The sequence below is a fragment of the Halichoerus grypus genome, chromosome 9 (genome assembly GCF_964656455.1).
Source record: "Halichoerus grypus chromosome 9, mHalGry1.hap1.1, whole genome shotgun sequence".
Taxonomy (NCBI): domain Eukaryota; kingdom Metazoa; phylum Chordata; class Mammalia; order Carnivora; family Phocidae; genus Halichoerus; species Halichoerus grypus.
In genome coordinates, this window is record NC_135720.1 from 22,401,750 (window position 1) to 22,416,427 (window position 14,678).

The window sequence follows — 14,678 nt, forward strand, 5'->3', positions numbered from 1 at the left end:
TATATATATGACACATTCCTACCTCTAACTGTAGAAATGAAGCACAGAATCACACAATTTTGCATTGAAATTTCTAGGGCATTGTGCTGCTCCTTTACCATATATTGCCACACTTATCACATACCATGCCACTACATCCTACCCGAATTAGGTACAATTTTCACCTAGAAGGAAGCAAATGTTTTTGACCTGAATGGCGTCATTCATTGAATGTGACAGGAATTGTCTTTTTTTTTTTTTTAAGATTTATTTATTTATTGGGGTGCCTGGGTGGCTCAGTCAGTTAAGCATCTGCCTTCAGCCCAGATCATGATCTCACGGTCCTGGGATGGAGTCCCACATCGGGCAGGCTCCCTGCTCAGCGGAGAGTCTGCTTCTCCCTCTGCCCCTCCCCACCTTGTGCTCTTGTGCGCGTGCACACTCTCTCTCTCTCTCAAATAAACAAATGATTTTAAAAAGATTTTATTTATTTATTTGAGAGAAGGGGAGGGGCAGAGGAAGGGAATCTTTTTTTTTTTTTTAAGATTTGTTTATTTATTTGGGGGGGGGTAGGGGCAAAGGAAAAGAATCTTTCAAGCAGACTCCCCATTGAGCATGGAGCCCAAAGCAGGGCTTGATACTATGGCCCATGAGATCATGACCTGAGCCCAAACCAAGAGTCAGACACTTAACCAACTGAGCTAACCAGGTACCCCAATGACAGGAGTTATCTTATGTTGAGTTACTCGGTCATAGAATAGCAGAGAAAGCAGGTATGAAGAAAAGAGAGAAGGTAATCTGAAACTTGTCACATGACTTTAGGAACTTAATTAGATTAGACAGCAAGCTAAAATTTAGGGCCACTATGCATTCTAAGGCCAAGGCATTCAACTCTAACTGCTCACAATTAAAATACAATTCAGTAGTCAGGGCTGAAATGGGTGAAATGCAGGAAGTAGCTTCCAAATACCAAGATCAGACTGAAGAATTTTCTCTTTGTGCTGATTTTAAATCTCTAAAAAGAATTAAAAAATAAAGACTTTATGTATTTATCTTAGAGAGAGAGAGAGAGCATGAACAGGGGGAGGGAGAGGGAGAGAGAATCTGGAGCAGACTCTGCACCCAGTGAAGAGCCTGATGACCGGCTCAATCCCATGACCCCGAGATCATGACTTGAGCCAAAATCAAGAGTTTAACTGACTGAACCACCCAGGCACCCTGCGGTTTAAAAATATTTATTTGAAAGTACCCATGATAGAGTCTGACATAGAATAGATATTTAATATATGTTGGCTTACCTTCTGTGAAATAGGAAATACAAGAGTAACAGGGCTGCTAGCCAGCTTGTATACTCTTGAACAAATCACTTAACCCCTTTGATCTTTAGTTTCTTTATGTAAAATTTATACAATGAGAGCCCTTTAATGCTAAGATAGCTACAATACAAAGCATTCCAATTTCTATACACTGAAGACTAGCAATATAGTACAGTTCTCAAGTGTGATTGAAAGATCTCTCAACAAGCTGTTCATGTTTTCCTAGGAGTATTCAACTTGACAGGCATAAAGCATTGTGGTATGGGGGGTTCTGAGATGAATAAGAGACAACCTCTCCTCTGAGGAAGAAACATCTTCTTGAGCATAATGCCAATGTCATTAGGCACTTCTTTTATTCCAGGCCCTGAACTACATGACTTCACTTCCTTCCGTGTTTATGGCAACACAATGGTTAAGTTACCAGCACAGTGAAGAAGCCATTCAGAAAAGCCAAAGAAGGGGATTATGGCCACACCTTACACAAACAGTAGGTACTAGAATAGCGAGGACAGACCCTGAATGCCTCACCCCTGCAACACTGAGTGTTTTTTCAGGCCCTGCTTTACTTCAAGGCTGAAAGGGTCAGTACTAAGTAGCTCCTCCAACAAAATGCTCAAGAGTCCCTGAGAAAGAAAGAGAGACTTCATTTTTTTAAGGGGCATTTGAATTGAAACTGTAACATGAGTAAGGTGATGTCAAAATAGTCCCATGTCAAAAGAGCTGGGTCAGAGTGGCTGTAACAATACGTTATGTGTCCCCATCATGGATCAGGGAAGAAAACAAGACCCACTAGATGGGGACAGATAGTTTCTGAGGGAACTGGGTTGAATGATAGATGAGAAGTTTGGGACATGATGCAAAACCCAAATGTAGTGATCGGTCCCCCATTTCTGAGTCTAGCAGGGAAATGGTTCTAAACTACACTTCAAACCACTTAGTGGAAGAGCTATTGCTGTTTGATATTTTCTGGTTAGTCAGGACTCTACCTCTTTGCCTTTGTCAGTGTTTTCACTCTGCTTAGAATATACCTCCTCTTTAGTTTTGCATTAGCTCTCTGGTCAATATAAACTACACCTGCTCTAGGAGGCTTTTCCAATGTAGCCTTCCTCTGCCGGGGCTTTCTCATCTACATGCCTGCACGCTTTCATAAAGTTTTTTAAAAAATGATTTTAGGTTATCAGAAAAATTGCAGAGAATGCCTGTATCCCTCTCACTCAGTGTCACTGAAGATTAACTCTTAAATCGCAACGGCATATTTGTCCAAACTGAGAAATTAACAAAGGTATAATACTATTAACTAAATTACAGACTTAATTCAGATTTCACTGGTTTTTCCACTAACATCCTTTTCTGTTTCAGGATCCAACCCAGGATACTACATTGCATTTAGTAACCACACTTTTTAAATCTTATATTATTATTTGTGACTCATTTATCACTTTTTACCTTGAATTTGAATAATCTGTAGACATCTATTCATCTACCAGACTATTGTTACCTTGAAGACCGGATTCATGACAGGTCTGATTCATTTTGTTAACCTGAAGTGACTCGAACTGATTGTATACTTAGTAAATATTTTAAAGTTGTTATATATAAAATAAATTTTAGAGGAAACTTATCATTTCTTTACATTCTCTTGGATTTTCTTTTCCCTCATGGGCCTTTCATTTGCTGGTTGCTCTTCAGTGCACCAACTTCTAAATGTTTGCAGGCCCAGGCCTCAGACTTTAGGCTACCTTTCTTTTTTTCCTTTCTTTCTTTCTTTCTTTCTTTCTTTCTTTCTTTCTTTCTTTCTCTCTCTCCTTTCCTTCCTTCCCTCCCTCCCTCCCTCCCTCCTTTCCTTCTCCCCTCCCTTCCCTCTTCCCTCCCTCTCTCCTTCCTTCTTTCTTTCCTTCCTTTTCTTTCCTTCCTTCCTTCTTTTCTTTCTTTCTTTCTTTTTCTTTCTTTCTTTCTTTCTTTCTTTCTTTCTTTCTTTCTTTCTTTCTCTCTCTCCTTTCCTTCCTTCCCTCCCTCCCTCCCTCCCTCCTTTCCTTTTCCCCTCCCTTCCCTCCTCCCTCCCTCTCTCCTTCCTTCTTTCTTTCCTTCCTTTTCTTTCCTTCCTTCCTTCCTTTTCTTTCTTTCTTTCTTTCTTTCTTTCTTTCTTTCTTTCTTTCTTTCTTTCTTTTTCTTTCTTTCTTTCTTTCTTCCTTCCTTCCTTCCTTCCTTCCTTCCTTCCTTTCTTTCTTTCTTTCTTTCTTTCTTTCTTTCTTTCTTTCTTTCTTATTGCTATAGGTGACAGTAGGTGATCTCATGCAGTCTTGAGGCATTAAATACTTCCAGTATGTTAAAGATTCTAAAACTGTACCTCTTGCCCAGACCTCTCTCCTAACATCTAGACTTACATAGCAGCTGCCTTCTAAGTTTGTATGTCTAATTGCTGTTTTGAAATTCACACCTCCCAAATGCAGCTGTGCCCTTCTTCCCCAGCCAGGCCTCCTGCCCAGCAGTTACCTCCACTTGGGTAAATAAAGCTCTGTTTACTCAGGTCAAACACCTGGGAGTCTCCTTCCCACTCTCTCTTCCATCCCGCATCCAGCCTCTCAGAAAACACTGCTGCAGAAAGGTTTCATGTTTTGAATGATTTGCCCAAAGGTCACAGAGTGGCACGAGACTCAGACTCAAATCCAGGCTTTTTCTTCTATCTTCCCATAGCTACATCAGGCATTAGAAGCCATGGCGAGAAATTAAGTTGGTCCATGCGGGTCTGGCTGGGAGCATCCGGCAGAGGGAGTATTAAAGTCAGCCACAGGGCTTGTGCCAAGGAAATGAGCAAAGGTCGGAGGACAGAGGCACCAGAAGTTAGAGTGAGGTGGGATCCCCAAATCTGGGAAAATAGCTAAGAACTGAGTGACTTAAACTGTCAGGACCTGAAAAACAGAGAAGAGATAAGATGCTTCAATAACCAGAGGCCTTGTGAACAGAGATCTCAATCAAGGATTTTTTCCTAAACTTCCTCTTATTCAGCAAATAGGTGGCACACACCATCAGAGGCACGGGAAACACAGCAATGGGGAAGAGAAGTGAGGTTCATGCTTTCATATTTTTTACATTTTAGCAACAGAAGATGGGCACCAAACAAGTGAACAAACAAAGAGACAAGAATTTTCAAGTAAAGATAAGTGCCACGAAGAAAATAAAGCAGAGTGAGGCGCTAGTCAGTAAAAAGGTGAGGAAAGGTCTCAAGGGAAGCTTCTCAGGGACGGTTTCTGGGGAAATAACATTTGAGCTAAGCCATGAAGATTGAATTGAGAGTATTTCAGATAGAGGGAACAGAGTATGTAGAAAAGAAATAAATACATAATAAAAATAAAATAAAATAACTCAGAATGTTATGGGAAAGCCAATAAGACCAGAAAGCCAATCAGCCCTAGAGAAGCATTTGTGTTTCATCCTAAGGACAGTGGGAATCCTGATTGAATGGAAAATATGTAAGGATTGTATCTGAATTTGTCGACATTTTACAACTTGAGCTGAACATCTGGTTGAAGGGAGAATGGAGAGGCTGAGGTAAATCTTGATGCTAACTAGCATATTTGACCAAAACAAATGGTCAAAGATAATTAATGATGGTCCTATCTCCCTTGCTCCAAGGCAGCATTTAGTCTCAGCAGAATCTTACTTAATCCTTCTATCAGAACAAAGGGTCAGAACCCAAGAATGCCATTCTTCAATGATGGTATTTACCCTTTGGTAATGAAATTGCTCTTTCAGGCTAATAACTTTGTAATTATTGGCATTAAATACTCAATACATATTTCTTTCTTTTTTTAAGATTTTATCCGAGAGAGAGAAAAAGAATGAGCGAGAGAGAGAGAGAGAGAGAGAGCACAAGCGGGGGGAGGGAGGGCAGAGGGAGAAGCAGACTCCCCGCAGAGCAGGGAGCTTGCCCTGGGGATTGATCCCAGGACCCTGAGATCATGACCTGAGCTGAAGGCAGACACTTAACAGACTGAGCCACCGACGCGCCCCTCAATACATATTTCTTAAATGGATGTATGAAAATAGGTAGTGAACTTCAGAAAAAAAAGAACTCACATTTTCTTTCTTCTCCTAAGAGCTTAGCTTAGCACAGACCCTGGAAGTCAGAACAATGTGATTTTGATATCTTCTCTGGACTGCTGGCCCCATGGAGCATGCTCCAATTGCAAGCTGCTTTTCTTTCTCTCTCCCTCTCCCTCACTCCCTTCTTCCCCCCCAAACTCCCTCCCCATTAATCCGTAATGAAAATTAAATCTATAAAGCTGAAATACCCACCTGTGCTTGCCACAAATCTGAATTCTGGGAGAAAAGGAAGCTAGAAGGCAAGTCTACATAGCAGAATTATTCTGCTATGGCTTTAAAAATGCTGCTTCAAATCACTCAGATTTCAATATCCCCGTTTTCTCTTCCATTTGTAATTATCATTAGGATTCTATCAACAACAAAATTTTAGCCAATTATGCTACTGAGTGCTGGGTTAAAAAAAAAATTACAGATGGCAATCTACTTTGCAAATCTCTTCTATAAAAATAAAATAATTCGTTAAGTTGGTTTGCTGGCCAGACAAAAAAATTAAAGCAAAGGAGTTTGGGGTTTGTTTCTTATTTAGCATTGGTCAGTTGCACACAAGAAAACTGGCAGGAGGAGTTGCAGTACTTTCCATTTGATGAAGGTTGCCAAATAGTCAATTTATTTCCAGAATAACCTTGAAGATGTTCTTCTACTTTTCAGCAGATACAGTTTTGCTGAAAAGTCTTTGGCCTTGAATTGGGGTTTTTCTTTTAAATATCTTTCCTTTTTCTTGTTTCTTATTAGAGATTATAGTCTTTCTGATAAAGTGATATAAATCTCAATTTGACCATAGATCAGCATATGCTGAGTCACTTGACTCTATAAAGGATCTGAGTCAGTGGGCAGAATAAAAACATGATACACTTGCCATCCGAAATGCCCATCTAAAACCTCACTGTCCACATGCTTACGAGTTTTCTTTTATTCAAAATTATTCTTCAAAAGATTCCAAAAGAGGAAATAACCCAAACTGCATGAGAGAGTAGTGTGGAGTAAGCTTGGGACATCCGGGTCACATAGGACCATAGTAAACAATATCTTGTTGAAAGTTGTATGTGTGTGCACACATATGCATGTGAGTGTGTATATACTCCAATTGCATGCATTTACCCATTTACAGTCAGAAAATGGAGTGGACCTCAAGGAAACTAACATTCACTGTTTATCCAATAGAATAGGATAAGCCTAATTTAATTATCCTTGAGGTAATATAATTTTCTGTGGGTATTGTTTTTAAAAACTGTTAATAACTGACTGGACATTTAGAATTTTATAGTAGTTTTTTCTTTAACTAAACGTATTTAACTATTACTTATGCACCGACCTACACACTGAATTGAATAATTTCAATGATCATAGGTAATTTAAGGAATGCTCTTTGACCAATGAGTACCATACTCTTTATGGGTTCTGATGAATGAAGTTATAGTAGATGCTTCCAACCACTTCTTCTGTGTCATGTGAAAATTGCATTTCAGATGGAGGTTTCCAGTAATAGTATAAGAAAATCTTAAATGAATACCAAAAGCATTATTTATCTTTAAAAAGCCAAACTGAAGTTTGTGGAGGAAAAATAAGTCAGCACTTAATGGATGGAACGGAGAGTGGAAACATCTGACAGAACAGTAGGAAACTTTGTACTGTTTTGAATGCTTCATCACTACTCATACCATCTGTCATGCATTTCTCATGAAATAAACAATTTTCAGAAATGCTGTGTCCAGGGAAGACACATTTTACATTTTATTGATTTATTTATTCTACGTGGAGTAAAAGTCATGGCACTTAAGAAAATCACCTGTGAGGTAGATACCGTTATACTACTAGCTAGTGGTTTTTATTTGAAAATATCCATTGAGGATCTGAGATGTGGATACATAATATAATGGATAGATCAAATAAGAAATGTGGGGGGTGGCCGAAAAAGAAGGCAAGTGTTGCCAAGAGCAAATGCTGAATTTCCTGCCGTTTTTATTTCCCCAAATCAGAGGTTGCTGAGAAAAGTCTGGCTGATAGAAGGATGGGGCGGGGGAGATGATTCTTCTCCAGGGGGGTCTCCTTCATATAATGCTTGTACTGTTGCCACAATCTGGCCATATTTTTCTGCCAAAGGAAACATGGCATTTGTTTCATTATTTACAGTTTTCATACTATGTCTCAGTTGATTAATATAAGACTCTTCCCACCATTCTACCCGTGAAAATTAAGTTTTCTTAAATAGTTACCATTTCCTTAGTAGTCCAGGGGTATTTCCCATAGCAGTCCAGTGACACCCTTGACTTTGATGACTGGTGGCTTGTCATCATGTTTTAAAATCACATTTCTAGGATTTCTTCTATTTAATAATTTCACCTTAGCTTTTCTCCTTTTGTTTCTTCTATCCTATGAATGCTATTTGCTCATCCCAGGAAGACAAATATTGCGATATTAGGTTCTGGATACAGTCTCAGATCCAATGGGTCTCTGTGATCTTGGACACATTATTTAACCTCTTGTGACTTCAATCGTAAGAAGGTGATTCGGTGATGTGGGCTCCTCGGGGCTCTGGTGAAGGTTGAATGAGGTAATGCTCTCAATGAGCATTTAGGAAATAAATGTTTATTCCCTCCCACACTTATTTCCTCTGTTCCTTCATCATTATTCCCATTACTGTGTCCGTCTCACCTGTGATGTCTCTCATCCATCAGCTTCTCCTCTTCCCTTGCATCCATGGCACTGCCTTTGTCCTTCTTGTGGATTGATGACAGGACAGAGGTGCTGGCTGCTGAGACCGTGCACCCCCCCCATCTATTATGCTATGTTCAAAACAATTTCAAGGCTCCACAAGTCATACTTTATAGAGCAATACAAGTAGCAGGCGTTCTAAAACAACCAGAGAGATTCTGGCCCTTTCTTATGCTTTTCAAATTTAACTTATCTCTCATTGACATACTTCTGAATATCTTCTGAGCTCCAGCCATATTTTGTTGCTTTCTTCTTTTGTTTCCCCACCTTCATATCTCTCGTGGTAATTTCACTATTCCTTTGCTTTTCTTAAATGCTTTTCCTCCCTTTGACTATCTTCCATTTGCCGTTAACAGTGATTTCTTCTGGTTAAATCCAGGGACCTTGCATCTCTAAATTTATTTGCCCTGAGACTGGTGTTAACACTCATTCCTGGTCTTGCTGTTTAATCTGTTCTGTGGTAGCACCTGTTCTCTTGCATCTCTCACTCCAGGTCCTCATGCTTTTACATGGCATAGCTTCAAATTATGCTACCTCTTGATCTGAAACATCTTTTTTTTTTTTTTAAGATTTTATTTACTTATTTGACAGAGAGAGACAAAGCGAGAGAAGGAACACAAGCAGGGGGAGTGGGAGAGGGAGAAGCAGGCTTCCCGCGGAGCAGGGAGCCCAATGCAGGGCTCGATCCCAGGACCCTGGGATCATGACCTGAGCCGAAGGCAGACCCTTAACGACTGAGCCACCCAGGCGCCCCTGATCTGAAACATCTTTGATAATCATTTTTTTTTCTTCCTTCTTTTCTTTTGGGCACCAAGAAAAATTCCGAAACCCTACCTATTTTCTATTTTATTTGCTACGATAATGTATTTGTCAGGGATCTCCAGAGAAACAGGACCAATAGGATACAGGAGATTTATTATAGAAATTGGCTGGTGTGGCTATGGAGGCCAAAAAGTCCTTCAGTCTTCCATCTGCAAGCTGGACAACCAGAAAAGCTGGAGGCATAATTCAGTCTGAGTCTGAAGGCCTGAGAACCAGGGGGCCACTGGTGTAAGTCCTGGAGTCCAAAGGCTAGAGAACCAGGAGCCCGGATGTCTGAAGGCAGGAAAAGGTAGAGCCCTTCTGCCATATGAGGATACAACAGGTCTGGTACCTGGAAGAGGGCCCTCACCCTACCACGCTGATCTCGGACTCCAGCCTCCAGAACTGTGAGCAATAAATTTCTGTGGCTTATAAGCTACTCAGACTATGGTATTTTGTAGTAATTTGTTATAACAGCCCAACAGACTAAAATAGAAGCTTTCTTCTTGGAAGCTCCCATAGATCTTTTCAGTCTTTCCCCCTTTAACCTTATGACAGTAACTATAATTAAATGTTAAAATCCCATTTTAATTCTTGCTATCTTGTTCAGAAACTTGCCATGCTTCTCAGTTGTTTTTTTAAAATTAGTACTCAAACCAAGTTTCAAAGCTTCCCACCCAGTAGATTCCTGAAATCTGCTTATTCTTTATTTTTCTCTGTAAGTTTTCTACATAGGCTTCAAGGGATGCAGAAAAGAATCCTGTAATGTATGTACTACTTTGGATACTCCTTGGCCAATGTGTAGCAGGGTAAAAGGTGGAGGAGCATGTGCAGAGTTATTAGAAACCATCATGGAGAAAGTGGAAAAAACAAAGGATTTGTTTGTGGACTTCTGTGCTAATTCATATCAAGACACCAATGGATCTACTTAGTATGAACTCACTAGCTTTTCTCAGAATCACTGAACTGTTTGAGGCTATTTAAAACTGTTAATATGGTTAGCTATTACTGCATATAAGAAAGATAAATAAATCTCTGGCCAAATAATAATAACTTAGCTTTCTAGCTCTGCTTTTCAACAGCACCAAAGCCAAGTATTCAAAGAAAAACATTTCTTACCCACCCCTTCCACAAGTACCATCTCATGGCCTCCATGCTACGTGTCTTGTTTATTATAAGGATTGGTGACGTAGTATTGACATTCTTAATAAATGCAAATATCTACTATGCTGACATTTTAATTGGTTTGGCACGATCCCCACAGTCTCTGCAGTAGGGCAAGGCTAATTGGCCCATTTTCAACTCACATGCCCAAGGATTGACAGATTCTTCTCTCTCACCTTCTCTCAGTACATAGTATCTCTACTCTCCTCTCCTTCCCATATTCATAGACCCATGAAATTGATGCCTTTTTCACGTAGTGTTTGGGTTGTTGAAACCAGGTTGGTCTCCCTGTCCTCAGTCCTGCTGACATTAATCTATCCACCTGTCTCAGCAAGGTGAGAGTTCCTAAATCAGAACTTGGAGTTCTTCCACCTCCTGCTCCAAGACTTTAATGCTCTTCCATCCAGGATACCATGAGTGGGGACAGTCAGGGACCAGCAATTGTCCAGCACTATGCCCACAGTTCCAAGCAAAAGTTACCCTTTATCCTTATTGTGTCTTTTGCCCCTCCTTTTTCAAGAGGATCCCTCCCCTTGAAATATTTCACCACTTCCCCCCAATCTCAGTTTATTGAAACCCTATCTATCCGTATTTTGTTGCTTTCTTCTTTTGTTTCCCCACCCCCATATCTCTCATGGTAATTTCACTATTCCTTTGCTTTTCTATCTTCCATTTGCCGTTAACAGTGATTCTTCTGGGTAAATCCAGTGGCCTTGCATCTCTAAATTTATTTGCCCCGAGACTGGTATTAACACTTATTCTTGGTCTTGCTGTTTAATCTGTTCTGTGGTAGCACCTGTTCTCTCGCATCTCTCATACCAGGTCCTCATGCTCATTCTTTAAAAATAATCCAGACAAATTTCCACCTCCTCTATGAAGCTTTCCCAGTATTCCCTTTAAAGTGTTTTATTTATCGCTCTGAATTATAATTATTTGTTATCTGTGTTATAAATGCAAGACTTTTTAAGGCTCTAGATCTACCAGGGAAGCTAACCTTTTATCTTGCACTTAAAATTGTTTTCTCGTTCCTTCAAGAGAGTCCATCGATTATAATCTTCTCATTTTATTCTCTACAGCTCCTGTTTCATTCTTCCCTAATATGTTAATCAGGACATATAGGTATATCTTTTGAAAAAACAATGCTTGAAGTACAGTGATATATTGGGTTCACATCGGCCAGTTAGAGCTAGAAGTTAGAAAGTAGGGAATTGTAGATGAGCCACATATGTTAATTGAATAGATAAATATATTAAAATTATACAGTTCTGTTTTATTTCCTTTTATTCTATTCTTCACACTGCAGCCAGAGGGGATTTTCATCTGGTCATGTTGCTCCCCTACTTAAGGCTTTAAAGTCTTGCCATTGCTCTTAGGATATGTAAATTCTTAAAAGTTCTTGCTATGATCTGGGTCCAGTTTACCTTTGTAGCCTATTTCTCCAGTCCACTCCACTTATCTCCTCGTGTTGAACTTCTTGTTAGGTTTTGAAGAGTCTTTATTCTCTCTGGGCCTTTCTAAATGCTATTGCCTCTGTAGGACATAATATCCCTGTCCTTCTCCAGTAAATTTCAACTCTCACTCTCCAGTAAGTTTCAACTCATTCTTGGATCTCAGCTTAGACACAGTTTCTTCTGGGAAGCTCTCTGTGACTATCCTGGACTAGGATAGGTGCCCTTCCAAGATTCCCTTGTAGCCTCCAGGCTTCTCCGGCGTTGGTCTATGCTGTTATTGCCACATTATCAGGGTGAGTCCCTCACTAGATTAACTATGGGCTCGTACCCCAGTTGTGTCTCTCTATATTTCACAATGTATGTGAATATATAAATTTATAATATATATGTATAAAATATATTATATGTATAAAATAAGATGACAGATATGATGAGTGACAGGCTGGATGTGTCAAAAATGACATAGACAAACTGTTTCAAAAAGCCACCTAACTTACATCCTGTCTTATATTTCATATCCTTAATAAACCTCTACTTCTCATCTGCATAAAATATCTTCCTAACTCCTTTCTGATTTCCTCCTTCAGAATGATTTTTCATACTACTCTCCTCTGATAGAGTTCCTCACTTTGACAGAATCAGTGTGTTATTCTTTGGGCACAAGACATCTATTTTGCACATCCTCGGCAAATCTTGCTTTCAAATTTGTCTTACAATTTACAGTAAACTAGAGTATGGAACTAATGTTTTTACATTATAGACTCCACATTCTATTTTTGTTGTTGATATTACTTTTAGTATTACTAATGTCACTCCTGCAAACTCTCTGTAGCCGGAAGCCCATTAGGAAGTCTTGGAAATCATTTATTTCCTCATAATTGGTTATCACGGGTCATTCTGTGTTGATGTTCTCAGTGAGTCTGTGAAGGAAAACATTCAGTCACCAGCAGAAATAAACTAAGATAAAAGTAACAGAGTATTCCAGAATAGAAATAATGGTTTATTTATTGGCAATTTTTTTTATGGTTTTCATCCATCTTCTGGCCCATGAGCATAGAAACTTAAGGAAGTCAGGTGTCTTAATTTCTTCTCTTTCAAATGTTAGATGACACCTTTAATAAACCATGCAACAAGTAGTCAGCGTTCAGTAGAAGCATGCAAGTCTAGCAGGCCCGCTGGAGCCTAGCCCACATAATAAAGATGTGCTGTGGCCAAAACAGCTCCATATTCTTTGCCCTATTCCCTGTCCAACTTCCTCATTCATCCTCCCCCTACCAGCAACTGTCGCCATCCCTGCCCCTCCTCCATGTACTTGGCCTCTCTGGCTTCTTGCCTTTCACTTCATCTACAGACTCATGACATATCTCTTGCTTTCTGGTTTAACAAACTAGAAAGGACAGCAAGGTTATTCCATTTCTCTAACTGTACTTAAGAGTTATTCTGGCTCCTGTGGTCTCCTCGGTTCTGGCTCCAGAGGGACCAATGTTGGTTGTTATCCTGTTATTCACAATCCTTGTGGAAATGGGAATGGTGAGATGCCTGAATTTTAGTCAATATCACTATTCTACACTTGAAAACATGCAGTTCTTGAACCCACCCAAGTTCTCAGGAGAGGTGTTCTCCTCTGGGGTTATTGATGCAGTTGAAGAACTCTGTGCTCTTCCCGACACTGCCATCTCCTCTTTTTGTAATAACTATCTTGTAACGCTGCCTTTATGATTCCAAAATAAAAGTCAATCTACATACATCTAAAGAATACCATCTACATACACATAGATTAAAAAACTCAATATAATATTCAAACTAATATAAAAGATGTTATAGAAAAATAATTTATAATAGACTAGTGTGGGGGCACCTGGGTGGCTCAGTCGTTAAGCGTCTGCCTTCGGCTCAGGTCATGATTCCAGGTCCTGGGATCGAGCCCCGCATCGGGCTCCCTCCTCGGCGGAAAGCCTGCTTCTCCCTCTCCCACTCCCCCTGCTTGTGTTCCCTCTCTCGCTGTGTGTCTCTCTGTCAAATAAATAAATAAAATCTTTAAAAAAAAAATAGACTAGTGTGGATTTCATTGTGTAAATGCTTAGTTAGGAATGAGTACTCTATAAGATACAGTAGTCAGATGTAGTCAGATGGTTATACCAATAGACCAAACCAACTTGTGGCTACTGCAAAAGCAGATGGTTAGAGGTGTGTTTTATTTGGAGACTCAAACAGCATAGAAGAGAAACTACTGTCAGAATGTGATTTTGAAAAAAAAAAAAAAAAAAAAAACAGTGGTAAAATCCAAGCAAAACAAAATACAACCTTCCTCCTGGGAAATGCAGTTTTGCTATATAAAATGGAATTAACTTCTAAACTCAGATAATATAAATAGGTTTTTGACTTATACAAATATCTTCTGGGACATTGACAAGTTATGTGAGATGCAAGATGATTTTTATTGTCTGGACTGTCTCCTGTCTTACAGGACATCTGGCATTCCTGGATCCTGCCCACAGATCAGGTCAAAGGCAGTAGCTTCTTCATTATGGCGGCCCCCATTTATCAAAGGCCACCAAGAAAATAGCAGAGGGCCCATTGGGAACCACTGCTCTAAATTTTCCACCTGCCAGAGAATGAGAAAGGGGGAAAGAAGGAGTGGCAGTGATGGTGGGGGTGTGATTTGACATTTATTACATACTTACTATGCTGCAATGTCTGGGAAGGAATTTTACATGTCTTTTAGCTTCATCTTCAAAATGGACCATTGAGGTAGGAAGACTAGAGAGGTTAAATAACTTACTCCAGGTCACACAGCTAGGAAATAATGAGCTGGGTGGAGCTTGATCCCAGAGTTGGTAGCATTCTTGGCTCTCTGGCTGGACAGAAAACTAAGAAATGGCCAATATCACACCCACAGCAGGAGAGACCCCTTCATGGAAATTTCAAGGGGGTTTCCAGCTGAGCCGTGCTAGATGAGTGAAAGCCCAGGCCAGGCAGAGAATGTCAATCAAGCTATTCACAAGCTCCAGCTGAGTAAGGTCCTGTCTACCGCTGTGCAGCAGAGTCTAAATCTTGGCCCAAGACCCAGCTCTGGAACAATGCCCCTCTCTGTGGGTTTTTTTTTTTTTTCCTTCTTTTTTTAAAAAAAAAGTCATTGTTTTCCGCTCTT

The 14,678-nt window shown here is 39.9% G+C and overlaps 1 long non-coding RNA gene across 3 annotated transcripts in view; it reads right to left on the reverse strand.

The window, feature by feature from the left end:
* LOC118544763 (uncharacterized) overlaps positions 1–14,678 on the reverse strand; it is a 61,763-nt gene that overhangs the window by 13,001 nt on the left and 34,084 nt on the right. Inside the window, exon 3 of one of the 3 annotated variants that reach the window (XR_013441067.1) lies at positions 3,399–4,204. The exons of 1 other annotated variant lie outside the window; for it this stretch is intronic. This is a non-coding gene — a long non-coding RNA (uncharacterized LOC118544763). Of the gene's footprint in view, positions 1–3,398; positions 4,205–11,344; positions 12,448–14,678 lie in introns of those variants that run through there. One more of the 3 variants, XR_013441068.1, reaches the window with a different exon arrangement.